This window comes from Nasonia vitripennis, chromosome 3 (genome assembly GCF_009193385.2).
Source record: "Nasonia vitripennis strain AsymCx chromosome 3, Nvit_psr_1.1, whole genome shotgun sequence".
In the NCBI taxonomy this organism is placed as follows: domain Eukaryota; kingdom Metazoa; phylum Arthropoda; class Insecta; order Hymenoptera; family Pteromalidae; genus Nasonia; species Nasonia vitripennis.
The window spans coordinates 10,654,712-10,663,404 of record NC_045759.1 but is presented as its reverse complement, the minus strand read 5'-3'; positions in this window follow the sequence as shown (position 1 = coordinate 10,663,404).

Here is an 8,693-nt window from a genome sequence, read left to right as displayed (position 1 = left end):
TCACTCTCTCTCTTGAGAAAACTAACCCTGGCGCAATAAGTATATACGCGGGAAAATGACAGTAGCCGGCGGGGGAGGGAAAAAGGCGGCTCTTCGGCGCATAAGTTATTTAGCGGACACCCCGTACGTGGCGGCTCATATATATACAGAGCGAAAGAGAGGAGAGCAAGAGCCGAGCGCGCGCGCGCCAGCGGTAGACGCGGAGCTTTGGGTCGCCGCTAGCTGCGGCCGTCCGGAACCGACGTCTACCCTCTCATTTACCATTTGGTACCTATATAGATAGGTAGCCTCCGAAACATACAGCTACGCGCGCACGTACACTCCCCCACGCTTACACACACGCGAGCGAGCTTATGTACTTATTTTTCTACATAACAGAGGGAGGGAGAGAGAGAGAGAGAGAGAGAGAGAGAGAGAGAGAGAGAGAGAGCGTGTACACGCAAAAATACATATCGCGCTCGCGCACCCGCGTGTGTGCATCGGCTTTGTTTTCTGCCCTTTTTTTCGGGGCCGTGCGCGCGAATCGAGCTTTTATTTTTCGCGCAAGCTCCGCCGGATCGAACGGGATTTTCGGCGTGTTCCGCACGCTTGTCGGGGGTGTCTTGCCGCGCGTGTTTTTCGGGGCTGAACGCTGTGAGCTTTTTCTAAAGTTGATGTGGATGACGAGTCCTTGCGCTTTTTTCGCGTTGCGCGCTCGGTTTTCTAATTCCGAATTCACGACGTGTAGGCGTGTTTTTTTTCCGCGTCTGACGAAGCGTCAGCCGGAGATGCTTTATTTTGCAATTGCAGCTCGCGTATACGTACGACCGCGGGATATGATCGACGTGACAGCTCGGGTATTATGCAAAGTTATGTAAAGCGCGAGCAATGTGTAATCGGATTTATTCCAAGATTCCACACGTACACGCGGGGTTATTATTACAGGTGTGCCGATTGTCACTCGTGCGGGGAAAACATTTTTGAAAAGTTCTCATTATTTCCTGACACCAAAAGCATCTAGGACATACTTTCCTGCGGTTATGTCATCGTCAGCGTGTTTACGTATTTCTCTCGTCGGAAAAAAAGGAGTCACGCGTCAAAGGAAGTCGCCCGGGAAAAAGTGAAAAGCTCGCAGGAAATAAGCTGTCGTTCTTCGCGAAGACGCGCTTGACAAATCGCGTGCTCGCGACCTCTATACACGCCTTGTTTATTTTCCAAGCATGTTATACGCGTGTGCGTGTACATTTTATTATAAAAAAGCCGCATACGCTGCTCATCAACGCGTCTGCTTTCGGAGAACGCAACGAGACGACGGGCGACGCGATAATTCAAAATAAGATCGCGGAATCGCGTCGTCGTGCCGATTCCGAAAGCCCAGACCCTCCGGCGAGTAATCGGAAAAAGTGGCTCTGTTTAGAGACGGGCACACACGCGTGCACGTATATGGTTAGCGCTGCACGCGGGATTATGATGAATAGCGACGTAACGAGGGTAGTTACACAGCTGAAGAAAAGTCGAAGGGTCCCGCGGGCTGTGCGGCGATAATGAGGCAATTAGTTCCGAGAGACGCTTAATCGGCCGTGTACTGCTGCGGCCGGGGAAATTTTCAGCCATGATTAAGTAGCTGCCGAGTTGGACATGTGTGGTGTTAATTACTTCTCGAAAAAAGGGGGGAAATAGAGATCCGCTTATGTCTTCTTGTCGCGCGTGGCATGTGTCGCGGCCTGGCGCTCGTCGCTCTTTTTTTTCGTCACTACTGGCGCGACTCCAAGTGTCTTCTTAGTCTTCTGGTTTTTGGGGAGTGAATTAGTCGTTTGAGGTTTCGTATGGTGGGTGGGGAGTAGAGAGAGAGAGAGAGAGAGAGAGAGAGAGAGAGAGAGAGAGAGAGAGAGAGAGAGAGAGAGAGAGAGAGCGAGCGAGAGCCTGCGGATTCAATCGAAAAATTGGAAATCTCGAGAGACTCGACCGCGATTTCGCTCTCGTAAACAACGAAATTACGAACCGCAAAACAATTAATCCAGCGCAATAGAAGCCGACTTTATTATCTCGCGCGCAATTCAATATCGCCGGCATCGCGGTTCCCTCACAGAAAATGCTTTTTCTCCCCCACACGCGCGTGGGCGAACGCACGTCATCTATTCCCTATAATAGGATTGGCGAACGAATTTTCCAACCGCGAAAACGCACCGCATTCGAACTGCGTGGGAAATTTCTCTGGAAAAACAAAGCACACACGCGTGCGGAAGCTTCGCGTACATCATTTAAACTGAAATTCAACGTCATTGTTTCCCCCGTGATTGCCGTTCAAATTACAAGAGCAAATGCAAGCCATCGTTCGACGGCCGGCATATAACATATTCGCTCGCCGCGAAAAAATGTATCTTTATTCAGAGAGTCGTGCATATATAGCCAGGCATTGTGCAGCCTCTGTATACAGCTTGATGCAGCAGTGAGCGCATACAAACGTGTACACAAAACAAAGCGCTAGCTCTGGCTGTAATTAAAAGTCAATAGAGGCGCATTAACGACGCGCACTTTTCGAGACGCTCGCACCGCGAAAACAACGCGCGGTAGCACAAGAAACTCTGCTCTCGCGCGCGCGCGTATGGCCTGATATTATACTCGTCCCGCTCGAAATTAGCTTAAAAGAAAAAAAAGCGAGTCGCGAAGGTAGACCCTCGGGAAAAAAGGGTCGGAGAAATTATTACGGAAGGCCGGTGGTTCTCTCGCTACTCTCGGCGCTGCATATATATACATTCCCTCTTGACCCTCTCTTTCTTCTCGCCCTTCATCATCGTATGCGGTATATGCGCGAGAGCGCGGGGCCCTTTTTTGTCGTTGTTTCTTTTCGGTCGGAGCGCCGACGAGAAGAAGCGCGGGACTGCAGAGAGAGAGAGAGAGAGAGAGAGAGAGAGAGAGAGAGAGAGAGAAAATTTTCTCGGGCTAATTTGACTCCGAATCCCATTTGCCGTTGCTGCTGCCGCTGCTGCAGTCGCGTCGAAAAATGCATTTCCGAGAGGTAGATAGAGGGAGAGAGAGTTTGGCAGGTGAAAAGAGATAGAAACGGAAAATGAGAAAATGGCCTGGAAAGAGGTTATTACGGCTGCGTTATATTTGTTTATTGTTATTGCGAGGGACTGGAAACGCGAGCGAGGAAATGCAAATTGCGAGAAAATCGCTGGAAAGCCTCGCGCACTGTGTAATATATAATTGGGATTTTAATCGGGATAAGCGAGTTTTGCCGGGAATTCGTATGGATATATGCGTATACAATTTCATGGAAAAAGTCGCTTGATATTCATTTCGACGCCGAGATGCGTTATTATTCGTAAAATCGTTGGATTGGACGAGTCGACATTAATTTTAGAAAATATGAAACGCACTGATCTTTCAATATTCTTTTAGCTGTCATTGAACAAAAAAATATTTACGTAGGTATAAACGATGATTCGCATTTTTGTAAACCAATGCTTATATACCAGATTGCAAATACTATAATATTAAAAATGCGTCAATAGTTAAAATTTATTTTCTATACTATTATTTTTATTACAGATAGGGGAGATGCAGCGTTCAGCCCTCTATAATGAACAGTATATGTGTATTACTATGATGTTATTAGATTTTCATAAAAGAAGCATCCACTTCCAATCGGCTATTGCATATATGTATTAATGTGATCTATTGTACCTTTAATTTATCATAGGAAAAGTTGATTGAAAATAAGCATTTTTGTGAATTTTCTGAGTATTATAAGTTAATTTTGAAGGTTCAACCTTCTCATGAAAATGTAAACCTTCATAAGTCGATTATAACGTGACAAACGATCGCACTTAACTATTACGCGGAATGTGAAAGTTGACTATATTAGTACAAACTACATTATATGATTTAAGTGGAATAAGTAGTCATCTACAACACAACGTGTACTAGCACCCCAGCGGTACAAAGATGCGTAAAGCCGTACTATGAAGGTAAGGTAGTATAATTATTATACCACTTTTATTATTGTAAAAATATTTTATTTAAATTAGTCCACCATTAAGTCTACGGTCAAGAGACAGATGTCTAGTACATCTTTTAATCTTTTAAACAGAGTCAAGCAGAAAAATTTACAAAACTCAACTAGACAGGAAAAAAGGCACATTGTATATGTTTTCAGTTTATTTATTGCACAAACATTTTGTATACTTACAGTTGAATCAGAGCATGCTCATTGAATCGATTTTTTTTATTCTACACATAATTCTTAAACTATTCGGTGTCATATCTTAAAAAATTGAAGCTTATACAGTCCGTGCGTAACCTTTTTGCATTAAAACGGGCTAGATAACATGTTCTAAAATGATTTTGAGGAACAAAACATCTAAAAAGCACGCTTTCTAGATCTGTCAAAAAAATTCACGATCGGATCCAGCCACAAACTCATAGCTTGATGACAAAGCGTGTTTTTTTATTTTTTTTATAAGATCTCTCATGCGCAAATATCTATATAGCTTTCGCGCTATTAACAAAGCCGATAACAAGAACTATGACCAGCAATTTTTTATCAAGAAGAATTGCCGCTTTTTTAAAGTTAACAATATTCAACAAGGATAAATTAAAAGTCACTATATCATATCTCTACAAACAGTCCCTGGTAGAAAATTGAGCAGCGAAACTGGTGAGCAGACTAGTGACTGGCCAGTGCTACTGGCCAGTATGAATTACATGTCACTGGCTAAGAACTGCCAAGTATAATTGATACAAATCTATTATACGAATAAACAGGTATAATAATAACAATCAAAACATATTTAATAACGATAATTATTTTCAATTACGAATCTACTTAAATCTACCGTTTACCGAAATAGTTGTGATAATTTCAAATGTACGTGTTAAAGAGGCATAAAGGAACAACCTAACCTAGTATGCTATGTAGTGTGTATACTACAGGTGGTACAGGCTGTCTGCTTATATCTTACTTATATTCATATAACAGCACAATCAGTACCTAACCATACACGCATACATATAAGAGTATATATACCACATATAGTATACAGGATAACACCACACACAGTTCTCACATTCTCAGTTAATGTTAAAAATGGTATACACTGACTCAATCATTGTTGATTAAGTGTAAATTATAAAAAAGTGCCATCTATGTGCCCAAAGTGACCAATGATGAGGTCTGTAAAGTGAATTGCACAGATATTTTTATCTCATCAGTATGCGAGCCAGTTACTGTGAATGTCCAAATCTGTCATTAACATGCTAAATCCATGATATTAAAGTTGGATGTCTGTTTTTTGGTGTAAAGACTTGCTAAATTATTTAAAAACTGCCATGTCAGTTTTTACTTAAACATATTGGTTCGGATTTGATCTTGAACCCTATGGCTTTGGCGGCAGAATATATAGGTGGGTCTATACATGAAAGACGAATTCATATCAGCTAGAATGGATTCAACTAAATATATTGTTTCAACATGCCAATACAAATAAGATGCAAATTTTTAGTCCTCTAGTTATGATAGTTTAAAAATTAGAGCAAAATTAAATTTTTATTGGCTTTGATTACTTGTTTCACAGTTTTATTTTTGCTCTTATTTGAAAACTATCGTACCTAGAGCATTGAAAGTTAGCAACTAGCCATAAGGTTCAAGGTGAAAAGCCGAATTAAGACAGTCAAGCAAAAAACTGACATGGCAGCCAGTTTTTAAATAATTTAACAAGTCTTCAATTTAATTTAACAAATATATAATCACCACTTAACAATCACCATTTAAGAAAAATAAATTTTTCAGAACAGTAAAAATATAATAATGTTTAGAGCTACATAAAGCGCATTTGTATTCATACATAGTCTATATTTCCTACAATCTAAGTAATATTCTAGGTTGTGTAGATTTGAATGATGAAGTTTTAGGTTTAAGCAATTTATTATTTAAAATAGTAGGATATGGGATTTTAGTTTGGGGGACGGAAAGCATAGGTTTAGAAAGTATTTTTGTGGTGGATTGTTTGCTGGGTGGCGGTGGAAGTACTTGAGCAAGTCTTCGGTTTCGGCGACGAATGTGACGGCGAACGCGTTGTCGTGAGGAAGATGTGGATTTGGAAATGGCCAGCCATTTTCGGGAGACTTGAGCAGCATTCAGCAAGGATTGAGTGTCTAGTTTAGACAGAATGACTTGAGATAGTTCAACAGGTAGTTCGCGAATGAAGTCGATGCCTTGGTGGTGAACGCCCATGGCGATCATTAGTTGCTTGAAGGAGTCCATATTGGCAGCTTTTTCAAAATGCTCAGCACTCTTCAAAAGCAAACCTTGGATTGATCAGAACTGAAGAATCGCGACCTTATATACCTACCGGAAGACGGTTGGGATGTCACTTAGAATGGAGGGATGCCACAGACAAGGAAAGGGGCGCAACATATGTATAAGGACGGGGTGTCATATGAAAGGAAGGAATGTCATGTAAACAGAAAATATTCAAGTATCAGTATAGTTGATAATTTGCTTACAAATACTAACAACCTCAGACGCATCAATCGTTTAAGGTTTAGAATAATTGAAACACATGCGATAATAAATATACTTTGTCTCCGCTGAAAGAGACCAGCCAATTATATTTTTTAAAAATATTACAATAATAATAAATATCCAACTGTAAATAAAAAACATAAAGGGAAGATCAAATTCGATATTTTTCTATGCACATATAATTGCATATAGCTACAGGGAACGAATAATAAATAACAAAAATTAAAAGGGTAGCTTTTCAAACTTCAAAACTTCATGGTCTCCCTGTTGTATTTTTACGTAAATTTTAGCGTTCAAAATTCTGCATCAGGGTGGACTCATCATATCTACGTCCATACGAGTGATAATAAAACTAAAAAAGGTTTAAAAAAAACTGATATTTTGTGATTTTACAATGATTTTGTATCGCACAGAAATGTCATCAGTTCGTAAAAATTACCGTGAATATTTCGATCACGGACTATCACCCAAGATTAGCGCAAATCTCGCAGTTATTTTTACCGCATGCAACGCATGATTATAATTCAAAAAAACTCCTGACAAATGTCCGCAGCCATGGCACAAAGTGCTCCGCAAGAAATTATCGAAGGCTGAAATTAAAAAGTATGATAGAGTGCGCATCTCCGAGCGAGATAAGACTGCGGATATAGCCCTCGCTTACGTGTGCCAAAAGAAAATAAGCTACACGGACGGCTAAGTCCCTCGCGAGAATAAGACAGAGACGAAGAGAAAATTGGACCACGCCTGCAGTCCGAGAAAACGCGTGTGCGCGTAACGTGCAATGGCCCGTGAAACTTGCTGCTGCTTTTCTGGCAGAGCAAAAAAAGAAGAAGCAGGAGCTTCCGCGGCAGCTATGTTAATTAAACGCGCGCGCGCGCGCGCGCGTCTCTAGCCTTATAGGAAGTCGGGATGAAAAAAACGAAGGAAGCAGAGAACATCAGAGCAGCAGCAGCAGCGAAGGAAGAGAGAGACATCCGAGGAGAGAGATCGAGAGGGAATATTAGGGTGCGAGAGCTAATAACACGTCCCGTACAACGAAGCACACGCCCGTTTAACATAAGACACCGCGCGTCCACCCCTTCCATTTTGGCTGCTGCTCTGTGATTTGACTCTCGAGGCGTTATTCTCGTCTGTCTAAAATCCACGTGTTTTCTTTGCCGACTACTTTGTTACGGTCTTTTTTTCTTTAATTTCGCTAGATACCGACGTATGACGGTAGAAGTACGGGACTCGAGTGAGAAGCTCATTGCAAATTGCACACTTTCAGGGGCAAATAAGTCATTCGGATGCAGTCCGGAGAAGAAGAACACGGAAGAACGAGAAGAAAAAAATGCAAAGTTCATCAACGCCAGTCGCCATCAAAGCACGAAAATAGACACGTCGCGCGCGGAATTCTAATATGCAACTTCGCTGCAGCGACAGCAGACGTTCTATCTTTACATCTCATTTCCCACTTTTTCTCCATCTTTTCTCTCTCCCTTCACACACACACACGCGCGCGCGCGCGCCCGCGCAATCACTCGAGCATAAACCCAACAATTTGTTTCCCATCTCTCTTTTCCCTCGTACGTGTACGTCGCGCTAGACACTCCACACTCGAGATTGATAAAGAAAGCCGGTAGCCTTTTTTCGGCCGACAGAGCAAGAGAGACATCTCGGAAGAATAAGCGAGGCGCGACGCCGAGTACCACGAATTTAGCCGAGGAAATTGAAAAGAGGATGGGAAGCGCCGGCCATATGTGCAGCTTTCGGAAAGGGAGGACTGTCTTTTTCGGTTTCACCGAGGCGTTGAGCGATGACTCTCAGATATACGAATGACCCTGTCAAATATAGTGTCGACGCGGAGTTGATTGAAACTGTGGCTTTTCCGAGGAACGAAATGGGAAGCGCTCCGAGTTTTTTTTTCTGGTCAGGGTGAGGGAGGTTTTTTCGCTCTGCTTTTGTCGCATTCTACGGAGTGATGCTACTGGCGGGTGATACATTTTTTATGGCGAGAGTGATGTAGAGGACGAGAAACGTCACGATTGTTATGAAGTACCTTGTATCTTTTAGGGAGAATAATGCATTCGATTTGTTTGAAACAACTTTTTAAATCCTTATTAAATATTGGAAATAATGTTTAAAGTTTTTAAAAACAGTTGCTTTTCGTAACTGTATGCATTACAACTGTTAGCAAAATTTTTAT